This window comes from Lolium rigidum, chromosome 6, assembly GCF_022539505.1.
Source record: "Lolium rigidum isolate FL_2022 chromosome 6, APGP_CSIRO_Lrig_0.1, whole genome shotgun sequence".
Taxonomy (NCBI): domain Eukaryota; kingdom Viridiplantae; phylum Streptophyta; class Magnoliopsida; order Poales; family Poaceae; genus Lolium; species Lolium rigidum.
In genome coordinates this window covers 87638718-87651074 of record NC_061513.1, presented here as the reverse complement: position 1 = coordinate 87651074, position 12357 = coordinate 87638718, and the positions used below count along the sequence as shown (strand labels likewise).

General features: G+C 47.3%; 1 long non-coding RNA gene across 1 annotated transcript; it reads right to left on the bottom strand.

The window, feature by feature from the left end:
• Positions 1-671: 671 nt before the first annotated feature.
• LOC124668453 lies at positions 672-1860 on the bottom strand. Its single transcript, XR_006991700.1, has 2 exons — positions 1751-1860; positions 672-1103 (listed from the first exon to the last, which is right to left on the bottom strand). It is a non-coding gene; the product is annotated as an uncharacterized LOC124668453 (long non-coding RNA).
• Positions 1861-12357: the final 10497 nt, after the last annotated feature.

The window sequence follows — 12357 nt, the reverse complement described above, 5'->3', positions numbered from 1 at the left end:
GGCATTGTCTTCTGTAACCACGAGACTTTACTTTTCATGGACTAACCGAGAAGCTGAACTGAGGTGGTCTCCACTAGTAGTCCGCAAACACGAGATGGATCCGTTACATTATCTGTTTTGTCCTTTGTAATAGCAGCTGAATTTACCATTGTTTATGAAATAATGAACAAGTTTGGGATCATATCATGAAATAGCAGAAAAACTAATATTTGAACTAGTCAGAACTTGTCTAGCTCATGGTAATCATAGATGTCACTAGAATATTAATCCCTACTGTGTAGATATGACGTATTCGAATAAAATTCATATCATACATTCTTCTTTATTTTAATGAAAATATTTGACTCTTTTTCAAATATAAAATTCAGCATCAACCGTTCTATGTCACAGTTCTGGGAGAAATCAACATCCTATCAGCTTCCCTTTTTTAAGTTATCGGCTGAGAGCTTTCAAGTATCCGCAGAGGCATCTTTACATTTCAAAGAGTCGTGAAGCTCAAGATCAAATGGCCTTTCTGCTACACCATAATTACCGGATCTCCCATAATTAATTAGCTTTTTCAACATTCAGTTAGTTCAAAACCAACACATGACCATTCTGAAGCATACTTGTATGTGAAAAGATGTAATATAACCTTCTGAAGCACAAGCGAGCACTTGGATTGGAACAAATAGGACGGGCAACACAAGTTCAAGAATTTAGAGTTGAACATTTCTGTCTCTCAACACTTTGAACAAACAGGCTACAAGTATCTCGTAAAATTTACACACATTTTCTATCAGCAATTCCAATATGTTAAAAGCTACAGAACAGCTGAGGAGATGATGAACGCTGCACCCCACCGGGCCTAGGTCGCTTACACTGGTGTTGACTGCCAAACACTGAACCAAGTGAACTAGCTACTGAGAATTGCTTACAAAGAAGTAGCTACTGAGGATCCAGACTCCATAGCAATATCTATCTTATGGAACATGTAGAATGGAGCTATTCGCTGGAGAAAAAAACAGTGCTAGTGCCACCACTGTCTTCTGTCCTTTCTGTCCTCCAGGGAGTCCAGACAACTGTATCATGGACTTTGTTTCTCCCTTGCCAGTGAAGGAAATCTGAAACGTAATAAAAACCTTTAACATGTTTGACGAAAAATCAAACAGGGTGTGATCACCAAAATAATTCATCAAGAGTTTAATAACTTGAGTATAGTTTCTTTGACATGACAACATGGCAATAGCATCATAGCATCATCTGAATTTTGATATTAAGAATCAATGATCCAGGACACATGAAAACAAGGAATTTAGAACCAGGGGACATGAAAAACTTGTTCTGGAAACAACATCCGTATTGTATTATAAGAGGCTTCAGCTGGAATGCTCTTACAGCTTTAGTCATGCAGCAATAAGTGAACAATATTTTAACCTGATGCATTCAACAAAGATATATGATTAAGGCAAACAAATTGATTAACTATCTCTTGCTATGTGACAAAGCTGTATATTTCAAACTGGGAAGGGGCATGTGGCTGCAGGAGCTAGCATCAGCAACTTCTGCTGGACAATCAAATTGGGTTTTCAACACTCAGTTACTATGAAAAATATTTAATTGGACAAGTAAAATCTTTAGCTCTGCCCACAGCTATTCAACAGGCTACCAAGTAAGTTCATGTAGCAGGCTAACCCCAAGCAGAAAAAACCGTACTGAATTTATGCTTCTGGATACATGAGAAATCAAGAATGGACGTGGATCCATTCACCTTGGCCAAGCAACCATTCTTACTGCGCATGTCCATCATGTTCAACGCCGCCAGTGCCTCCGACATGTCGCACCGGCGTCTGGTCATGCGGCGTGCCGGACACCCTAAGCTTCAACCCCGCCCCTGACGGCAACCGCCGGCTCCACCTCCTCTGCGTTGGCCCGACGCCGCACCGGGACACCGTCTGAGAGGCGCTCTACCTTCGACGTGTAGCGCCGGCGTCTATTCGTGCGGCGGGCCTACACACCTGCAGCTTCTACGCCGTGTTTTAGCTACAGAAGGCTCCAACTCCTCTGCCTCGCCCCAGGGCCGGCTCTAGGATTTGGAGGGCCCTAGGGCAAATTCTATAAATGGGTCCAATTTAAGCTGCGTGCATGCTGATGGGTTTAAATTTTTTTTCTACCTTTTCCTATATGCATTGTGACACAAATAATGAGCCCTCGTTTTGGTTGGGCCCCGGGCCGTCGCACTTCTTGCCCTGGGCCAGAGCCGGCCCTGCCTCGCCCGGTGGTCCACCGGGGGTGACTGTAGATCGTTGTAGAGCTCCACGTCTCGCGGACGGTGAGGCGCGGGTGAAGTACGTCGTCTTGGGAGACGAATCCCGTGCGGAGCTGCAGGACACGGCACGACTCACGGACGCCGCGATCACGGTGTCGGAGTGGCGGCCGGAAAGGGGAATTTTTGCAGGGGCCAGGGGATGGCGGTGGTGAGCGAGCACAGACGAGCGGCGAGGCACTATGCCGGCGGGGAGGGGGTGGCGTTGTGAGGGGATAAGAACGCGTCGGCGTCAGGGCGGCGACGACGGGAGGTGACAGGGCAGCGGCCGCCTCCATAGCGCGGCCGGATGGAACAGCGACGCGGGGCGGCGGGGAGGGTGAAGTCGCACGAAGGATAACATCTGAACGCGAAATTACGTAACTACCCTTCTGTTAAACTAAAATAAATATATAATTCCAGTACTTTCCGGTACTTAATTTCCACTACTTTTCGGTACTACTGATTTTTCCACCGTTGGATTAACTAGCCTGAACGGCTCCTAAATTCCCCAATCATAGTAAAAGTTTTAACAATGGGAGTATATGCCTATTGTTAAAACTTAACTATTGTGTAATCGTGTGACTTATTTTCTGTACCAATATTTACCCTTTCTATACATCATAATCATTACAAATTCAGACATAAGAAAGGAGATTACCTCGCTTTGATATTTCCTCGTGCATTATCCACTTCCATTAAAGGTGTAGCTCCCATGTAACCTAGTGTAGTTTTGGTTGAATATCTGGAACTGTATAGAGGAGTCCAATCATCCATGGCAACAAATTCAGGCAGGACACCACGAAAGACTGCCTACGGCGATGGTGCAGTGCGTTGCATAAATTAGCATTGAGAACGGCACTTTCTAAAAAAAATGAATTAGTGCTAGGAGGAACTAGACACTAAATGATATATAGTAGAAGCGGGACCTCGGCGTGAGAATTCCAGAAATTCATTCCTGATGGGATTTGAACTCTGGTCATTGGGATGCGCCACTGCGACCCCAACCACTGGGATATGCCCACATCCACAAAATGAATTAGTGCTAGGAGGAACTAGACACTAAATGATATAGTAGAAGCGGGACCTCGGCGTGAGAATTCCAGAAATTCGTTCCTGACAGGATTCGAACTCTGGTCGTTGAGGTGCGCCACTGCGACCCCAACCACTGGGCTATGCCCACGTCCTCGAGAACGGCACTTCTAGCTTGTGCGGCCAGTCTATCAGGCATGTAAGCACAGCATGACCCATGGCCAATTGGAGAGCAACAGGAGCAGCTCATCTCCGACTTATGCGGTAGCCAGCGATGATCCTTGCGACTCGTGTCAGCCGAACTAACAGATGGATCTCATCTCCTCTTGCTAAGAGGCTGTTAGAGTTCATGTTGCTCCATTCCTCCACTGATCTGCACACACTGGTGAGGGGGTTCACTGACGCGCGCCTCCATTCTTGCAGATAGCGGGGGCAGGTGACAAACAGGTGATCCGCGTTTTCCACGACGCCGGGGCAGAAGGGGCAATCTGGGGAGCTCAGGACGCCCAAGCGGCAGAGACGCGCCCTAGTCCACGCTCTCCGGTGTCCCAGTTGAGCTCCCGAAGGGGAGGGCTGCAGCCCGAGCTGCACAGAAGGGGAACCGCATCGCTTGTCTTGTACCCCGTGGGGGCGGCACCAACCAGCGCACGACTATCGGGCACCGACGTGGGGAAGAGACGCTCAAGGGCAGTTTCTTCAAGCAAGGTGATCGCGCCTGCCTAGAGCAGCAGGCCAAGCCCACCTTGAGAGCCAAGTCGGCAGCCAGTTTCCGACGACACCAGGCAATCAACTCAGGAGGAAGTGGCCGACGCGTTCCAAAGGCGTAATGGTACTTGGAGAGATCTGCCAATTAGATGTCCGCACTTGCTGGTCAAATTCCCAATGCATCATATTCCCATACACATCCATCTAGCTATGGGATCCAATTCTAACATCATGCTTCTCGCTCGACTATCCTCTTTGTGTCACGTTTTGTTCTTACTATTTCACTTGAAGATACTGTAATACAACGCGGAGAAGGCAATTTATATCCACTTGGTTTGTTTTGCTGGGCAACTCAACCTTCAATGGATCAACTACAAGTGTAATAATTAGCTACTTCAATATTTGCTAGTGTACTAGTACACCGTTGTATACACATCGCTGTTAAAAGGCCCGGAGTAGGGCAGGACATGTCTAGACTTGTGCATGTTTTGCTCTTCAGACTCATCCTTTCACTGTCTACCACTTCCATGATATAGCAGTTTAATGTTGTCAGCCATGGAACTTAGCTACCCGTAAAAAAATGGAACTTAGCTTTGATATCTTGAGTAGTCATTGTATCACTGATGTACATTTTTAGAGTATATATGCACATTAGTATGTGTTGATTGCACTGTCATAATCACCGTATATAACACAAAACTTTTGAGTTGATGAAAAAACATTGCGAACTGGAGATGCGAAACGATCATGAAGTAGGGCGGCCGTGAAAACGAGGAAGTGCTTCAAACTCTAGAGGGAAAACCATATCCTCATGGAGCGCAATGCAAAGTTAACTGGGATTCTCTGTTTGCCGTCCCAAGAACCTCGGTTGGTTTGGGGTGCTAAATATTGACAAATTTATGAGAGCTCTTTGTTTGAGGTGGCCATGGCTTGAGTGGAAGGATCCAACAAAAAAATTGGGTGGAGAATGGTAACCCATGCTCGTATCAAGATATTGAGTATTTCTATGCCGTCACATTCATCATTGGCAAGACCGTACTGGCATTGGATAACAGTATACTAATATTGAATTCACCTGCAAAAAGCATAATTAAATTGTATCATAAATAGGTGATTATTTCGTTTCTTCAGTTTTAAGTAATGAGATATGATTGTAGTTATAAACAAACGCACTTTTCTTGGCTGGTCTAATGAACCATTGTAGGTATCAGATTAATTTTCCAATCACTGTTTTCAGGAGTGCAATACAGAATTATGGGAATCTTTACAATAAAGAAGAGAACCAAGTGTGCAATTACTTGAATCAGTCCTCCGAAACTGATTCACATTGTCTGACCTCAAAATATTTCTTTAAAAATATGACCCACACTGGTGGAAAAAGTGGCTTTGGTCGCGGTTGGCAACTGCCATTAGTCGCGGTGGCGCAACCGCGACCAAAGTAGCGCGACTAAAGGCCCCCCTTTAGTCGCGGTTCCTTAAAAACCGCGACTAAAGGCCCGTCCACGTGGGCCGCAGGCGAGCGCCAGGGCGGAGGCCCTTTAGTCGCGGTTCTTCTGGCCAACCGCGACTAAAGGCCTCCGCAGGGTTTAGGGTTTAGCCCCCCCTCCCCCTAAATCTGGTTTCTTTTTAATTTGTATTATTTTATTTCTTTTGGGTTTTAATTCTGAAGGAGTTTCACATATTCTACGGTACTGTATACATACATGCATATGAATGTACAATTTCAAACAAATTTGAAATTAGAACCAAAAAGAATTCAAGAGGAATATACAATATATATTCAATATCGGATGACCATATACAATATATATTCAATATCGGATGACCATATACAATTTTGAACAAGTTAGTTACAAATTCTGGTGCATATAAAGTTCTACGTCATCGTAATAGTGTTCTCCTCTAGGATCGATGACTTCCCTCGCCAACCATCCAGCTAGTTCCTCTTGAAGTGGTCGGAAGCGAGCTTCGGACTAAGCGTCTTCCGGAGGTTATTCCTCGGGATGTTGTTCTCACACGTCCGGTCCCGCTCATTGCGGTATCTCCGGATCCTCTCACAAACATAGTATCCACATAGATTGGTCCCCGGTGGCTGAGTATCCCCGGTCGTCCGCACTTGCCATTTTAAAATGTAGCTCTTTTTGAATTCACCGACCTTGGTATCTACGAACCGTCTCCAAACCCTACGAGGCAAAGAAAATTAAATAAACAAGAGAGTTATTAATTAGTTACTTGATATTAGGAAATGATGAACGAAATAGGCCGATCGATATAGAGCGCAAATGAATGAAAATAATTACTTTTGCATCATTTTTCTCATGTCGCCCCAAAGCGCCGGATCCATATTCAGAGAGTCGTGGACGAGAACCGAGGAGGTCTGAACTTTAATTACCATAAGAATCCAGTGGAACCTGCGGACACGATACATGCACGATCATGCATAACTCATCGATTAGCCACATACCATGCATGGAGTAAACAAAAGAGAATGTGCTCAAGACGAAACACTCACCCAAAATGGTAAGGAAATAGAATATCACTTTTCTCTTGCTGTTTTCTAATAAACCGCCACAGGTCTTCCTCCACGTCGGCGGGGTGGTGTTCTAACACATATGAATTAACGATGTGTGGGTCAATGAACCCAACATCATGGATGTTCCTTATTCGCATTTCCCGCTTCTTCATTCTGCATAATATATAGCGTACACAACAAGATAGTTAGGACAATATATATATATATATATATATATATAGTGCGAGGCAATGAACGAGATGGGGTAGAAATTAATAAATCACTTACGAACGTAGCAACCGATGATAGATTTGTCGAGGTCGCGCAGATTGAACAAGTTGGAACAATTCACTCAGAGGAATTTGTACCCGGTAACGTTTGAAGTGATGCACATATTTAACTTCCGCATAGATATAGTCTTTGGCGTCTTTATGTTTTATGTAACCCTTGTACCAATTTAGCAGACCTTTCATTTGTCGAGGTAGATCCTCTTCCTGCGCGGAGCTCGATGAGAGGGCCATTCTTCACATATGTAAATACTACGTCCTTCATTGGCGCCTCATCAAGGCCTAACGAGTGCACGAAGAGTGATACCTAAGTCGGCCGCTTGTTCTCTCGGCACTTTCTACGGTCAATCCATGTGCTGCCGCAGCTGCTATGATATCGGGGGCATCCGGACCGGCGGCTTGCACTATGAGCGGGGCGATCGATTGTTTACTTTGTTCCCCGAGCTGGGCAACTTCTTTCCCCCTTTCTAATTTTGTCTCGGCCTCGTCCTCCAAGGCTTTCTTCGCAGACTCTTGGTTCCTCTTGAACGCGAGTGCTTGCCTACGAAGTTCACGTAAATAGTCGTCGAGCGATTCTTCGCGGCTTGGGACGGTGTGTTCAAAAATGACTTAGCCCACTTGCTTTTCCTTGTCGGAATATACTCGGCTTGGGCTCGCCCTCTATTTTCTTCTTGACGCTCGCCTTCCATTTCTCTAAATCAGCGGCCGCGCCCGCCTCGACTTCCTCGGCACTACTTTCCCAAGGCCTCGTGGGGAGAGGCTTCGATGATACCTCCGGTACCTTTGTTTTCTTAGGTACGTAAGGGTCCGGGTTAATAACCCAGGACTGCTTCTGCTTCTTCGCCGGAGGTGGATTGGGGGGCGGTACCGGTGTCTGATCACCCGCCGGACGAGGACTGGGGGGCGGCGGCGTCGGCTGACGTGAATGAGGTGTATTAGGTGAAGCACCACCGCCACCGTCACCGCCACCGCCACCGTCACCGCCACCGCCACCGCCACCGTCACCGCCACCGCCACCGCCACCGTCACCGCCACCGCCACCACCACCACCGTACGGGGGTGGACTTGTTGGCGCCTCGCCTGGAAACTTGATAAATTTCTTCGCCATAGAATGAGCTGGCGCTTGACATCTCCAAGTCTTTTCACCCCTTCGGGTGTAGCAATGTCAATGTCCAGGTCCTCAAACCCTTGGACTATCTCCTCCACCGTCACACGAGCATAGCCATCTTGAATGGGGTTGTTGTGGTGGAGTGCTCCGAGTGGTAAAGCACTGCCGATGGCTACCTTCATGGACATGTTCCCGATAGGATAATACGAGATGACATGCTTTCATCTCCTTTATATCGTCCACGGGGTAGCGAGGAGGCTCCGGTGCAGTAATTTCGACCACCAGAGGCTCCGGTGCAGTAATTTCTATCGTCGGTGCACCAGCCGGTGAGGCCTCCGTGGAAGCCACGCTGCTTCTCCGCTGCTGGCTTCCGAGATCCATTGGATGATCTTCAGCATGCTCGCGCCCGAGCTGCATCTCTTTCGGCGACTAGTACACTCACGGTTTTCTTCATCACATCCATTTCCGTTACCAACTTCGCCACAACATCCGCATCCCGATCCATCTTTCTCTTACGGCTTCGTAACCGTACGGGTCATCGTTCTGGGGGAACCCTATTTTCCACGGAATGGGCCCCATGCCTCGTATACGTCCTCCGTGTTCAGGGTTCCCGAGGGCTTTTGTCAGGGCGTCGTTCTCTCTGTTGAACCTGATCCTCCCCTCTTGAGCCTCCCTCATTGCCTCAATAAGCTTTTTGGTGGGTGTAATTATTTTGCCCCGGTAAACACACTCCCCTGTCTCCGGGTTCGCGATCCCCCATGCCCGTACCACCGGCTTTTGGCCCTTGGGTCCCATCCCTCCGTACCTGGACGGATTCCTCGCGCCCTCAGCTCGTTCTCCATCTTCTCCCACTTAGGCTGCCAAAAGCGATACCCTCCTCGGCCCCATTTTATGATTGTACTCCTTCTTGGCCGCATTTTCCTTATTTTTTTCGATAGTTCAAGGAACTGCTCCGATTTCTTTTGCTTCACAAATTCTGGCCAATCATGTTGCGAGTTTCTCATATTGTCCTTTGAAATTCGGAGTCTTGCCCTGGTTGACAAAGTCATGGGCTAGATTTTGCTTGTATTTCCGAATGCGTTGGCCATCCTAGAAAGAGCGAATCTGTTTGACTAGCTTGCGCCTCTCCTTGTTTTCCGCAATCTTTTTACCCTCCTCATCGTATTTGCGGTATTCCGGAGGTAGAACGAAATGTTCCATAAGCTTGTTGAAGCAATCTTTTTTTCTCTCTTATCGACAAAAGTGAAACCAACACGTGCCTTCTTTGGCTCATTCCACTCCTGGCGGGTGATCGAGACGTTGTCTCTAACAACGGCTCCGCATTGGCTGACAAACTTGGTGGCGTTCTTGCTGGGCTCCAGCGGCCTGCCGGTTGCTTCGTCGACAACATCGATGGTGCATGTTTCTCCTGCTTTCATCGTCTTGGTTGCGCCACGCTTTGACGACGTACTCGATTTTTTCGACGATCCGGCCGAGGGCTAAAATAAGAAAGAGAGTCGCGCGCGTTAGTACACACACATTTATTCAAATCAGTTAGTTTATCGAGGGCTAAAATAAGACGCTCAATATGTATATATATATACCTCGGCGCCGGAGGTGGTTGCTACTTCCAATTGAAGATCGTCGTTTATCGACGTTTCTTCGGCATCATCTCGCTTGGCGACGGCGCCCTTCATCTTCACACTCAAGGTTCGGATAAGAAGAGATATCATCTTCTTCTTCTCCGGTCGGCACAAATGGAATATCGCCATTTATGATGCCGAACATATGGTCTTCGGCGTCCGGATCATAGTTGTCCGGAATCGGGTCAGCTCTATCGTCCGCCATATGTCGATCCCGAAAACATGTAGTCAAAACAAATTAATTGTGTATATGCATTATCACATCTCTTCTACATATAAACAGAGAGGGCGACGAGCGGGAGGCGAGAGGGGGACGCGAGTGACCGCGTGACCGAGAGACCGGTGGCGGTGGCGAAAGGGCGGTGGCGAAAGGGCGGTGGCGGTGACGAGGACACATAACCCTCGCGGTGGCGGTGGCGCGTTGACGGCGTTGGCGTTGGCGCGTTGAATAGAGGCGGTAGCGTTGACGGCGTTACATTTTTATGAATAGAGGTAGCGTTGGCGCGTTGACGGCGTTGGCGACGGTACGGTTGGCGACGGTACGGCGGCGTTGACGGCGTTGGCGACGGTACGGCGGCGTCAAAGTTTTTAATTAAGACAAAGTTTTTAATTAAGTCAAAATTTTAGTTCTTTTTTTAGTACCCATTTTAGTTCAATTTTTATTAAGTCAAAGTTGTAGTAATTACTTTTTTTAGTTCAATTTTAGTTCCAATTTGTGTAATTACTTTTTTTAGTTCAATTTTAGTTCAATTTTACATGTAATTACTTTTTTTAGTTCAATTTTAGTTCAATTTTTTTAGTACTTTTTTAGTTTAATTTTATATGTAATTACTTTTTTTTAGTACTTTTTTTAGTTCAATTTTACATGTAATTACTTTTAAGTCAAATTATTTGTTTTTTTAAGTCAAATTGTAGTAAAAAAACAAAAAACAAAAAACAAAAAAATCTCTCTCTCTCGTTTCTCCGGCCCTGCCCGGCCTCCTCTCTCGTTTCTCCGTGAAGAAGGCGGCGCGCGCGGCGGCGGCCGACGAGGCAACGGCGGCGGCGGGCGAGGCTAGGGCGGCGCGCGCGACGGCGGCAGACGAGGCGACGGCAGCTAAGCGCGCGAGCGCGCGCAGGCAAGAGCGCGGCCGGCGGCGAGACGAGGGCGACGGCGGCGGCACGCACGCACGGCGCGCGACGACGGCGACATCGACGAGGCGACGGTGGCGGCGGCGAGCGCGAAGGCGAGAGAGCGCGCGCGGCGGCCGGTTTTGCGCACGGCGGAGACGACGACGACAAGGGCGCGGCGACGTACTGCGTGGGCGACGACGAGGGCGCGACGACGTCCGACGACGAGGGCGCGGCGACGAGGGCGCGGCGACGAGGGCGGCTGCGTGGGCGGCGTCGCCGAGGGCGCAGCGGCGACAGCTCGGCGGTTTCGAGGAGGAAGAAGGAACTGAATCGCGCCTGCGCGCCGCGCGATATTTATAGGGAGGCACCTTTAGTCGCGGTTGGTGTGGCCAACCGCGACTAAAGGTACCCTTAGTCGCGGTTGGCCACACCAAACGCGACTAAAGGGTCTTTTCGCGGATTTGAGCGGTTCCCGCGGAAAGACCCTTTAGTCGCGGTTGGTGTGGCCAACCGCGACTAAAGGTATTTTTCAAATTTCTTTTCAATTTTCTTTTCAATTCAAAATGTTAAAAATACAAATAATATATCAAAAAATAAGAAAAACAAAACTAATTCAATTCAAAATCTTAAAAATACAAATAATATATCAAAAAATTTAGAAAAAATAAAACTAATTCATTTCAAAATGTTAAAAATACAAATAATATATCAAAATTTTTAGAAAAATAAAACTAATTCATTTCAAAATGTTAAAAATACAAATAATATATCAAAAAATTCAGAAAAATAGAACTAATTCAATTCAAAATGTTGAAAATACAAATAATATACCAAAAAAATCAGAAAAATAAAACTAATTCAATTCAAAATGTTAATAATACAAATAATATATCAAAAAATTCAGAAAAATAAAACTAATTCAATTCAAAATCTTAAAAATACAAATAATATACCAAAAAATTCATAAAAATAAAACTAATTCAATTCAAAATTTTAAAAATACAAATTATCAAAAATTCATAAAAATAAAACTAATTCAATTCAAAAGTTCGTTGGCCCCCTCTTCCCGCCTCTTTCCGCCGACCCCCTCTTCCCTCCTCGTCTTCCCGCCATTTCTTCCCCGTCTTCCCGCCTCTTTCTTCCCGCCAATTGTTTCCCGCCAATTTCTTCCGGCCTCTTTCTTCCCGCCAATTTTTTCCCGCCACTTTCTCCCCGCCTCTTTCTTCCCGCCTCCTGTCTTCCCGCTCCCATTTTTCCCGCCATTTGTCACTACATATAGGTAGCCCGGCTTGGCCAGCATTATCATCTCTACAATCTCTCATCACTCTCTCATGGCTTCCACCGCACCCACTCTAACCTACCAGCAGGTGGAGGAGCTTTGCGCCTCGAACTACCCTTGCCCTCCGGGCTACCGCGTCCCTGCCGGCTGGAGCCTAGCGCCGGCGGCGTGCCGGTCCCTCCCGTCCCTCGTGGTACCGCGCGCGCGGGCGGCCATCACGAACCACTACTACCTCGACCTCACGCCGGAGCAGCGGATGAATCCCCGCTGGCATCCCGATAACCAGCATACTTGGGACGCCTTCTTCATCAATCGGCGTGAGAGGGCGCTCGCCATGTATGAGGAGGACGGTCTGCCTCCTGGAAACTTCCACGAGGCCGGCCGTCGGCTATGGTGGTACGGCCGGACTCTGCAG